The sequence below is a fragment of the Rissa tridactyla genome, chromosome 6, assembly GCF_028500815.1.
Source record: "Rissa tridactyla isolate bRisTri1 chromosome 6, bRisTri1.patW.cur.20221130, whole genome shotgun sequence".
Classification (NCBI taxonomy): Eukaryota; Metazoa; Chordata; class Aves; order Charadriiformes; family Laridae; genus Rissa; species Rissa tridactyla.
In genome coordinates, this window is record NC_071471.1 from 66,607,675 (window position 1) to 66,619,899 (window position 12,225).

A 12,225-nucleotide genomic window follows, 5' to 3' on the forward strand; every position below is an offset into this window, starting at 1 on the left:
GTCCCTTCCAACCCAAACCATTCTATGATTCTACCTGCATCTTAGTCCAAGTCAGAAGCATCTTTCAAAGCAACCGTCCTGACTGTTCCCACTTTGCTCTGGGTGATGTCCATGAAGCCGTCTGGGAGCACGCACTCTGGATTCCTCTCAGATGAAACTAAACCACCAGATGAGCTGCCATAACGCCCCAGACCTTAATGCGCACTCAGTCCACAGGACTGAATTAACCTGAACCAACCTCCCAGCAACATACAGTATGGACAGCAGGGCCTCAGCACCATTTCACCCTCCACATCTACAGCACCGGATTACTTGCAAAAGTAAATGCATCAAAGAATCTCTCTTGTTTTAATTTATGGATCGTAAATCTAATTATACACTGGGGGCTTTCATTTACTTCAAATTTGAACCAAATCAAATCAAACTCAACCAAAATTCAATAATTCTATCTTAAACCAAAAAGGGAATATCCACATGGTTTTCTGGTTACTCTAAATTTACCATGATGCCTAATGTGATACCTTGAATTAAACCATACCAACTCAGCAGCTAAATGTAACCTTAGTATCTGTAAAAGAAAACATTTTTCACTAATGCAGAGTTGTGTTATGTTTTCCATTAGTGGAAAATGTGATCACATTCTGAGATACTTCTTATTTTTATACTGGCTTTTATTTTTAGCTGTTTCTGTATTAGAGCAGTGCCCATTATCTTGCTATAATTAAAGGTCACTGCTCCAGTTGCTATCTATAGCTATAAAACTTCATGGTAGGCTGGCACATCTTGACCCAAAATTAATAGATGTATCTTAGATCATATAATTCCCCTTTTTTCAGTTGTCAGGCCTGTGTGAGTATAATAGACGCTCTCCGGCTCTCAGCCATTTTAGGACTGTATCTGAAAGATACAGCAAAAGGGTGAGATCACTGTTTCTGGGAGGCACAGCTGTAATCGTCACTGGTATCGAGTACTTGGACTGGGGTTTCACTGGCAAGGAGCATGCAAGCTCCTGCAGCAGGGAACACGCCAGCACTGCCGGTTTGCTCTCTGTTTGCCAGGGAAGACTTGAGCCCTTGGTGTCCTGCAGGGGGACCAGCTGCAGCGCTGGAGGTGGCACTGGGAGCTGCCGCCTTTGGTTATCACAGTCCCCCTACAGCAGTGGGACCTGAGCAAATTAAGGGTGGGAACGCCTGACTGAAACCAAAATCCCTTTTGGGTGGATTTGCCTTTTTGCTTGATTTCTGCAGAGCAGGCAACAAAGTGGAATGCTAACCCATAAGTAAAGTTCACTGGCATTTTTGTAATTCAAATAGAGAATACCTTAGACTTAGTGCCAGCTCTCTCTGGCCTTTCTTCTGCTGCCATGAAGTCAGAGCTTATTTTACCGTGAGTAAAATGGACTCCACAAAAAGCAAAAGATGGCTTCATGTGTAAAAAAGAACAGATGTAAAGTTTCCTTTATGCTTTTGACCTTTTTGTTGTCATGATGATCTGAATCTGCTAACCAACAGTGCAAAAGAGACTACGAAATAAGAGAAATATTTATTCCTTCAGAAAAAGTCTTATTTCCCGGTAGTCCATAAACTCCACTCATTTCAACACCAGACATTTTCCTCCATCTCAAGTACTAGAATTTTTTCTGTCTTTTTAAACTTCAGTCTTGCTGGGGAAAAATAAATACAATATCTAGTCACACATGAAAGAGCTAAGCTCCATGGTAATTTAACAGCAGAGATTCTACACTCCAAATTCTGCCCAAGAGCTTGTGTGGATATTGCGTTTCAAGGGCAGAAAGGGGAATGGCTTTTCCTGATAACCATTGTATATATAGATACTACAAGAAAAAAAGCAAAGGGCTATCAGCGTGGTGGGAAGGAGTGGGAAGAAGAGATGGCAGGCTTCACTTCGGAAAAACGCCCCCAGGTCTTACCTGAGACAGGGTCTGTATAAAGAATTTGGTCTTGACTCTGCTGAAAGTAAGAAAAATCTTCTGGCATCCAAGTTGTAATTGATATTCATGAAAATGTATGAGATTAATGTACTCACTCGCCACTGCCTTTCAACCTTGTAATGAAAGCAGTCAGGTCTGAGAGGAGATGGCGGACAATAAAGAAAGAGGAGCGTGAAAACAGCGAAAAGGAATAAGCGAATGGAGCTGATGATTGATTGAAATATTTCCTTTCTATAGATTTACTGGACAAACGCTTGTGTCTTTTGTGCCACATAACACTGGGGTTACAGATTTACCCTGCTGACCTGAGCCACTAACCCACCCTACCCATGCTCTTTCCAAGTGTGCACCAGAGCCTGTAACAAGCTCTTCCACAGGAAGCTTTTCTGACCCTAGAAGAGCAGCGCTGACCCTTCGCGGTTTGGTTTTAGGGACAGAACGCAGGACAAAAAGGACCTAGCTGCGCTAGGAGCATCATGCAGGAGGGCTTCCAGAGCTTGGATGTGCCATGCCACCAAAAGCTCACAGATGACTTGATACAAATCTAGGACAAAGAATATTGTGCCACGGGAAGAGAGCAGAGAGATAAAGGGACCCCAGACTGCAGATTTTGTTAGTTTTGTTACTGTTCCTCCCTCTCTCAGTCGTGTAATCTGGCAGCCCTAGGTGCTAACTCCTTGTCATGCTACACCTTGCAATGCAGCAGGAAAGTCTCTGCCACGCCACTGAGCCACGTTGTCTGGCTGTACCCTGAGCAATCTGCCTGCTGGACGGCCTTCCTCTAACCAACGGAAGGCCGAGGCTTTTAGCAATCTGGACATGTCCAATCAACTGGAGCTCCCTCTTTCTTCGTCAGCACCTCCTTTACACTAATCTTTTTTCTGACCATCTCATTTTCTGAAGTGCTTCATCAGGTAACTAGAAAATCCCATCTGTGGCATTTCATTTCAAGGACCAGCAGGTTTTGCGTGCTGGTGCTGTCTTTGCTGCAGAAAGCAGGATGAAGAACAAGCATTTCTCAAGCAACTCGCCTGTTGAACCTCAGGAGACTCCCTTGTCTCTCCTTACTCACTTTAAGACAGCAGAGCTTCATGCAGCAGACATGTTCTCTTTACAACCTCTTCAAAGCAATCGATTGTCCACTGTGATGATTATCTTGACAAGGCTTTCAACTCTCTGTGCTTTCTAGGTAGAGGAGGGTATTGAGAGATAGCAGGTCATTCTGTCCTCTGCCAGTCATCACCTTAAGAGACATTTAGTCCAGCGCTGGCCATGGCTTGGTCCTGCCTTTTCATTAACATCTTTATGTAAGGACATCATATGGTACTAAGTAAAATGTAACTGGGGAGTCCAAGAAAACTTTCCTGTTGACCTCTGTCTATGATTAGTCTCAGTAACAGTGTTTGCAGTATAACCCATATACCCTTGCAGAAATGATGTTTTTCCTGTGGTGTACTGGAAAAATGCAAAAAAATGCAGCTAAAAGAACTGTAGGAAGGACCTTGTTCAGAGGCAGGGAGCTCAGTGAAACCATCCTAAGGTACAAATTCGGGGTAATGCACACCTCCCTTGTTTATAACCCCTGTCTGGCTCCACCTACGCCGTAGAGACTCTTCTCCCAAAACTGTGGTGTAGCTCAACGGTTGTACAGTAGATAATCACCTTCTCTGGCCAGCTTTGCTGGCATGCCATAGCAAATATGTGTACAGCACATTTGACGTAAGACTAGACTGCTTTACAGTAAAAAAACCCTTGAAGCTTATTGTGGAAAGGAAAGAAAGAAAGTGAAAACTTAAATATCGCTACTGAAGTACTACCATGGATCCTCCTTGGAGTAATGTTCCTATACTCCAAGTTTCTCCAGAAGCCACGTACCCTGTCATATTATATCCCCATCACACACTACAAAATATTCTCCAGGGTGAGGAGACAGCTGTTTGTGGTGCATGAGGGAACAGGCAGTCCATCTGGGAGATAAAATTCCCATAAGATATGCTGTCAATATTTCTAAATAAAATGTTATTCTCAGTTATCTGACTTAAGGGAGGGGAAGTAAAGGACAAAGTAGGGACTTTTTGAAAAAAGTTTAACTTCACCAAAAGTCCAGTTTGTTGTTAAAAATGGTGCCAGAGTATGTTTTCAGCCAAATCTAACAGGTTTCTTCAGGCTCAGAGCTGAGCATGCTGGAGGGTGCCTTGGTCCAGAGGCTCAGGGGAGTGCGGCAGGGGCAGTGTCTGGGGAGGAGCTGCTGCCAAGAAAGTGGAGCCGCTCTGCAAACTGTGGCGTCTACTGAAATAAGCTTACCGGGCATTTTAATTTTTTTGCTCAGGAAGTCTCACTTTAAAAATTAAATCCCACTTCCCTCTTAAGGATCATAAAAGAATATGTCAGACCAAAACCTGCCTGTACTTGGGTACGGTGCACATTTGATTAAAATTCAAAGAGAATATTGCTTAGGGCCCTGCTCACACTTACTGCGTAGTAACCTCATCACTGCACATGGGTGATGTTGCAGTAACTGCATCACTGCACGTGCACACTGCTGTCCTTTGCCCGCCAATGCAAGAAAGACGTAGGTGGATTGAACACACTGTCACCATTAACACTGCAGTGATAGCTGGCAAGATGCTGAAGACTTTCAGTTCCTATTGACCCTGGTGGGAAGGGAGGGGATTCAAAATCTCCTCTGAGGTCCCGCTTTGCCATTGTATCTCGTTTAAAAGGGTTATTTGTACCATTATGAAAGAAGCAGGTCACAGATAACCCTTACCAGTTCCCATCTACCCACTTTGCTACTGATGTGGATTAGCACAAAAAAAAGTAACATTATTCTTTTCTCACGTAAGGATGATGCAAATTACCTTCTCGTGTTAAATTCCATCACATGAAAAAGGGACAGCTGAGCTGCCCACTTCTCCATTTGATTTTCTTCTGTACATTTTTCACTGCATTACTAGGACTTCCCCTCATCCATTTCGTATCAGCACAGAGACAGGACCTTGTTAGGTTGTCTCTTTGTATTTAAGAAACCAAATCTGCCTCCCCTGCTGGCATTGAAAACCCCAAGGGAAAGAAAAACACTTTCTGACCTCCAAAGTATTTTCTGAATTAAGTAGATCCTTTCTTTTTCACCAGAGACCACAGAACAAAGCTGGTAGTGATCGGTCTTTATGAACTGAAGAGAGATTGGGAACTGATGCAGCTCGGCATTCAGTGTGCCATTACTCCAGAGACTAATTCCCTCCAATTTACTTTCCTGGTTTTGTTTCTTCTCTTCTGTGGCCGCATTGTCCTCCCTCTACACTTATCCCAGTGCTGAGCAGGGGAAGCGCTGAGGTCCAAACTGATAAACAGCAGATGAATTCCACCGCTGTACTCAGCAGCTCTTTCTGTACTTTAATTGACTTCTTAGGTCAATAAGGACTTTATAGGCCAGTTTTTCCTTATCTTGAGAGTAACAGTGCACATATGGAATGGAGACATTTATTTCCAGCTCCAGGAACAGCATGCTAACTATATTTATCTTTCTAGGCGATTGTGCCAGACTCATCACCATGGTACCTGCAGTGCACAGACTTTTAGCTATGGCCTTTTGATACAGAAGCCATTTGGTAGCCCTCACCCAACTGCTGGGAACCATGAAGCGCAGGGGACCATTGATGCTGCTCTTGAGTTATTTGGGGAGGAGGAGAAATGTTAGTCTTGTTAATCATTTCTCACTGTTTGCATCAGAGCATGCTCTGTTATGCTAAGTGCCTTAGCTCTCCTTCCAGGCTGAAGGTTTGTGGATTATTAATCATCCCTACTTTCAAATATATAAATCATGATAATAGTAAAGGCAAAGGGGTAGAGGCAGCAATCTGCTGTTAACCCTTCTAGCTCACAGGGTGTTGTCTTCCTGCCTGATACATTTTCCTGATCTCAGCAGGGGTCCTGGGTTGTCCCCGTGCCAGTCACCTCTCCAAGAGAGTGGCTGCTGTATTTTTAAAGCCATCCTCAAACCCACTCAGCACAGTTATCTCACATCCACCAATCTGGGGGTTGCAGGCCAGGCCCAGAAGATGACTGGGAGGTTCCAGGAGCCATCTGGCTGAACACCAGGTCCCACTTCATTCCATGTATGAGGGCCTGGAACAAAAGCACGCAGCATTGGTGCAGACACAAGTATCCAGGTGGAGAGAGAAAAGAAGACATGTTGGGCATTGAAAAAACACAGGGAAAATATGGTCCCTAGAAACCAGTCTAGTTTAACAAAGATTCACAGGTGATGATGCTAATACAATTCTCAGATTGAAAAAAAAATAAATAATTCCCTCCTGAATTATTCTACCTTTTGCCTAGGCTAAAGCAGTATTGTTAAACTGGAGCAGACTTTCCTCAGCTGGTCTAAATATTATATCCAATAAATACTTAGTGGAGTAAGGCTGCATCTAAGCCAAGCCCACAGGCTAGACAGTCTTCTAGTTTACAGGAAATCTTTCAAACTGTACAGCCCTTCATCAGTGCCAGAAACCTACATTGACTTCAGTCCCAGCTAATGAAGTTCTCAAAAGCCAGAGCAAACCACTGCTCAGGCTGGACTCCCTTTCAAAGCTCCAGCGAGATCTGTAATTCAGGAATCACATCTTCTATTAAGCTCCAGACAGTGCATAACCATACATAACCATACTGTGTAATGTATCACTACACTCCTCCAGCTCATCACAGCTAGGAAACAATTAAAAAATAAGTCAGTTTATTTTAAATAAATCTGCAACAAATAAATGGGCTCAAAACAGGATTATTTTCAAAATTTATAATTTTTAAAATAACATCTTTACAAAACACTGGTATTTCAAGAAAGAAAAAGGAATGGTTAGGAAAGGTTTTTGAAAAACAAAAAATGTTTCAAGAAGATGAAGATTTAGTACTGAAAAAAAAGATTTTGTGATTGGAAAGACAAAATTTGCAAACCAATACCAACTGAAGTCATTTATCTCAAGACAGCACCACAACCTGATCGCAGCAAGACTCATCTCAAGTGATTTATCTCAAGACAGCATCACCAGCTCTGATTTCTCCCCACTTCAGTGCTAAGGAATCCCTGCCAGCCAGGAAAGAGGACGATGCTCCCTTCAACTCTGGGACTGGCTTTGGCGTGCAAGAGAAGTGCTGCTGTGGTCTTCAAAAGGCAAGTCCCTGGGTGGGGCTGGATGGATTAGGCTGGATCTACAGTAAAAAATGTCTGCTGATACAGGACTGTATTTTAAGTAGACTCCTTTCCAAAGTTTGTTTTATAGACATAAGGTTTATTCATGCCGAGCATCCTAGGCTGGCTTTGGGGAGAGGAGAAGGTACTGCTGCTTTGAGCAGAAGACAGCTATTGTACCAACACAGCCACAGTAAGTGTGCCAGTAGCATTTTGTCCAACAGTTTGGTCATTTTAAAATTAAATATAGCACAGAATGACAAATTATTGCTAATTGTCATGAATCCAGTGCCTGTTTTATGCTATGGCACAAACGAATATTTTGGCTTTTTTTCTGTTGAGCTGTGATGTTTATAGTTAATAACAGTAAATCTGCTTTTTGTGTCACTAGTCAGTTGTAATGCTCTAAAGGCCTTGCAGCAAAGCAAAGCAGCTGAAGACCTGTAGTTGCGGTATTTCTAAACATAGGTCTGATTTCAGGTTTAACTGTGTCCTAACTAGGCATGTTTATAAGAGATCACAAAAGGCTGTGTATGTACAGAAAATGTACATACAGCCAGATTCTCCTGTAAATCAGCATTTCAGTCCCGCTGGGCTCCAGCCCCAGGGAAGGGGTTGATGTCGGTGGAGCTACATCATTTTACAGCAGCAGAACCCATTACGTTTAAGAGTTTGCAGCACCGGAGTGGGTCTTAAATATTGAAGGTTTTATCCTGCAATGGGCTAAAAGGATTCACATGTCCTTGGAGCAGCAGGCATTTAGTGCATCTCTGGAGAAACCCAGTCCTCCGCATAGTCATTTTCTGTTATCATCTGAGCAAGGCTATGAACGTACTGTCACGGTGGGTGAAACTCACCCCTGTGAAGACAGTCTGCATGCAGCACATCTTGGTTCGAAGCTCGCTTCAGCCTTTGAAGTGAATATGAATGAATTCATACAAGGGAAAAACTCCATCCTCTCTAAATTATCCTTTGTACAGCCCTGGAGCTAAAAACCCTACGCACAGAACTGTATTGTGAACATGCATTCAAAATCTCTGCAGATACGATAGGGTCAGTGCAATATCTCCACTTACATTTAGATTGACAATTACAGAGAGCAGCTCTAGCATTTCTAAAGGGGAAAAATACATCTGATTCCCCTCTGTGCTAAGACTCAACAGGTCCAGCATAAAGTGTCTAGAATGCCAGCAGTGCCTCAAGAGACATAATAATTTATTTTATCTGCATAACTTGCTCAGGTATTTATAAATAGCTAATAAAATTGAGAAACTTGTAAGTGTGTGAAGCAGGAACAAACAGATATGAAAACCATTAAATAAATGAAAACTGCTACAAAGCTTTCGTGCTTAGCTGTGATTAAGCCACGGCAAGGTTCAGCCCTTTGTGTTCCGATAGGAGTGTGCGGATCAGCAGAGACATTGAGATCCCACCTAGGGCAGCCTGGGAGGGCGGAAAGCCAACACAGGTTCTGGGCAAAGGATACGTACATGATGCTGTTGGTGTTGGTAGGGGAAGCCTACTGCCCCCTCCACTCAGAGCCATACGGGGATGCTTGGCCAGCCTAGCTGTAGCTGACAGCAGTTTTTCACATGGACAAGCTCTCAACTCTCCAGGCAGAGGAAAGGGGGGTGCTATCCCAAGAGCTGCCTCGGGGAACCTGCTCTAGGATAGAAGCAAAGCCATTCCCTAAGTAATTATGCCAGGAAGAAGTTAGCTTTATCTCAGAAGACGTTAGCTTTATCTGAACACAAGAAATACTCCAGAATACCTGTAGAGCAGTAGCTGCCCCAGAATAGCTCAGGCAATCAGCCTGCCCACACAAACAAGCCATCAATGATTCATCTTGCAGAATGAGAATGACTTTTCCTGGAGGGAAAAATGAACAGTACGGGTTTGTGGCCTGGCTGAAGCTCAAGTTATATCTCCTATACTCTCTTCATACAATGAACTTCTCCAGGGCTCTTCTGAAATGCTCTCACAGGCAGAGGGGGGCAAATTTAGCTTTCTGCTGTATTGGTGTCAGTGGTTTTGCCCTCATGTAATGAGCAGCTGTTAGCCCAATTTGTTTTTCATCTTTTTCTCAGACGCCAGCTCTTATTTTTTCTAATCTACCTAAGAGTAAATATTGCCAGAAGCAAGACTCTTCTTAGAACAGCTACTGAATCATCTCTCCTGTTTTCTAAGAGCATTTGAATTAGACCAAGAAAGCCACCCTGTAGTCATATAAGCTATATATTGAGCATACTCATTTGATTACAATCACTTTGGTTTCCTGGACGAACATTTAAGTGGGAAAAGACATTCAAAATGAACCAATATTATATATAGGCCTTGCAGGCAAAACACTTATTGTGTTGAAAACTTGGAATATACTGCAATACGAGATAGGGGCGAAAAATCCTGTCTAAGTGTTTTATGCAAATTGCAAGAAAGTAAGAAGAAAAAAAACATACCAGAAATATTACTGAATCCACCAATTGGATGCTGCTTTATGGGCAAGTTCTTAGGCAGAAAGCAGTAGTAACTTATATTTTCCACAATGAAATTGAAAATGCACTTATAGTATAGTGGATTACGGCTTTGTGAAATATTACCATTTTCTTTCTTGGCTTTTTCAGGTAGTTAAATTTAAGCGCTACTTACATTCCCCCTTATCCCCAACTTTAAAAGGCAATAAATTGCTTTAGTGTTTTCAATTTCTTTTCCTTCAAGAGATGTAAATTGATTGCCTGAATCCCTCTGCAAACTTTATTCTTATGAATAGGGGAGAATAATTTACAAGGCCATTGGCCCTGCCTAATTCCCCTTTAGCTCCGTGACTCCTTTTGAGGCCAGCACTACAACACTTCATGTCCAGCAAGGTGGCAGAGCAGCAGCAGCCCCCATAGCCCCACATCAGTGCCACCTCCCAGCCGGGCTGGGAGGGCTGGGCACAGGGTCTGTTGTACCTTTCAGCTCAATGGAATGGAAAATACAGCCAGAGCCAGAGGAGCACAGGGATAATGGAGGCTTCTCAGGGACACTCCTGGGATGTGCCTGAAAACTAGTTCTCGTTGGGCTAGCAAATCACTTCCATGCAAGCCAAACAGATCGTTTTTCAAACTTCCTGTCTGGCTGAGGGACATATCAGCTATAGAACAGGCATAAAGTAACTTGAGCATTTAAAAAGCTAGGTGTTGCTAACTGGCACAGTTTAGGAAAGTAAAGGCTTGGGCTCAGGCCAAGAGCATGACCACTTCAGGCTCCAGCCTCAGGAGCATCATCTCCAGTAAACCTTGCTGCGGTGCTTTGAGGTGCTGTCACAAGAGATCTGTGATGCTCCGCTACAAGAGGTGACCACCTCCACCACACTGATAACAGCATGGGGCCTATCCTGCACCTCTGCCTCAGTTTCCCTCGGTCACCTCAACCCATAGTCTAAACTACCATGAAGGCAGGTCTGCACAAACGCACCCAGCAGCAAGCTGGGATGGCTGATCAAGGCAGAGGCCAAAGCCCAGCAGGGCGGAGGACAGAAGCAGCATGAGTGCCCAAGACCATCTCACCTATGTTACTGATTATTCGTGGTAGACTCTGGTCACACTAAGCAACAGGCACACAGCATCGGTGGTGACACCCTCCCATAGACATGCTGCTTGCCACCAGCACGAGCCACCAGGCAACTTTGTGCTCAGGAGACCTCACTGCTGGGTGGCACGGCTCATCAGGACGCCTACCCTGGCCTTTCTCCTGCTCTCACATTGGCACGTGCGTATGGAGGAACAAACCTGTATGAAAATCCCAAATCTGTATCTAAAAAGGCTTTCAGTCATGCACAGTCAGAAACTTTCCTCCACAGCTAAGATTACTAAAACCAGGAGTTTGTTTCAAGGAGTTTTTTGGGTGGAGGCAGATGAGGCTTTCTTCTGGATTCAGTGGGGATCCAAGCCATGGCTGGAGCATTACCAACGTTACTTATTTGTATCAAGATCAGAGCAAGCACAAAGTTTCTGTCAATGCAGTTTCAAAACACATTATAGACACTACAATAAAGTCTTTAGCAGGCCAATAGCATGGGGGAAAAAAAAAAAAGAAGCATATTTAAAACTATCTGTACTTTTTGATGCTGCCTTTCGGAAAATAAAAATATGTAGCATGGGGAGTGATGAGGGTGACTAATCAACTCAAGGGGGGGTACCCTCCCTTACATGGTTGGATTTTTCCAGGAATAACAATCATTGCCTAAGCAAAGCCTTATTGCCATTCATTGCACACATTCCATACAGCCTCATCAGCCATCCCGCGCACCGTGCAAAGTGCAAGCGTGCTTACCATCAAGTGACAGGAAGAAAAATGCCATCACCAGGCCAGTGCCTCCTGCAGCAGATTTGCAAAATGGAAACCTGCAAAGCCATAAAGGGTAAGGGGCTGGCAGCGTGGCGAATTCTGTAAATAACTTGCACGCCTCGGAAGGGAGGCACATCTCTCAGGAGAGATACAGAGATAAGACAGACATCCCGAGAGCTGGAGCTGACGTGCGCAAGCAGCGGGGGCGTGAGGCGGAGAAGCGCCGGCCAGCAGAAAGCACGTCCTCCCCGAAGCCCTCCTCGCGCTCCTTCTCCGCTGCTCACTGAAGGCAGTGGCTTTTCCCGGCTTGCTCATTTAAAAAGCTCCCTAAAAGGTGAAGGAAGCTGCAAGAGAAGTGAAGCATTTGGCAAAATGCAGCCTCTTGAAGATGTTACATGCACAGAAAGCCTGTAATCCCATCCTCACCCTCATCTAATGTCTAGTGACAGCCCATCAAACGCTCCCTCTTTATTAAATTCAACTGTGAACAAAATTAGCAAAGAAATATGGGTTTTAATTAATGTTTGCCTTGACCATAAATGAAAGAGAACTTTAATTTTTTTACTGTATTTTACTAATCAGAGTCATTCAATATCTTGGATGCCAGTAAATTAATTCTGAACTAATGAAGTTAAAGGAGGTCATTTGTTAGAGAAAACTGATTACATATCGGGATCTCCTGGGGACCTAAATGAGAAAATCACTATAATGAAAAAATATTTTAAATGATGCAGGTCAACCAAGTAGATCATTAAGG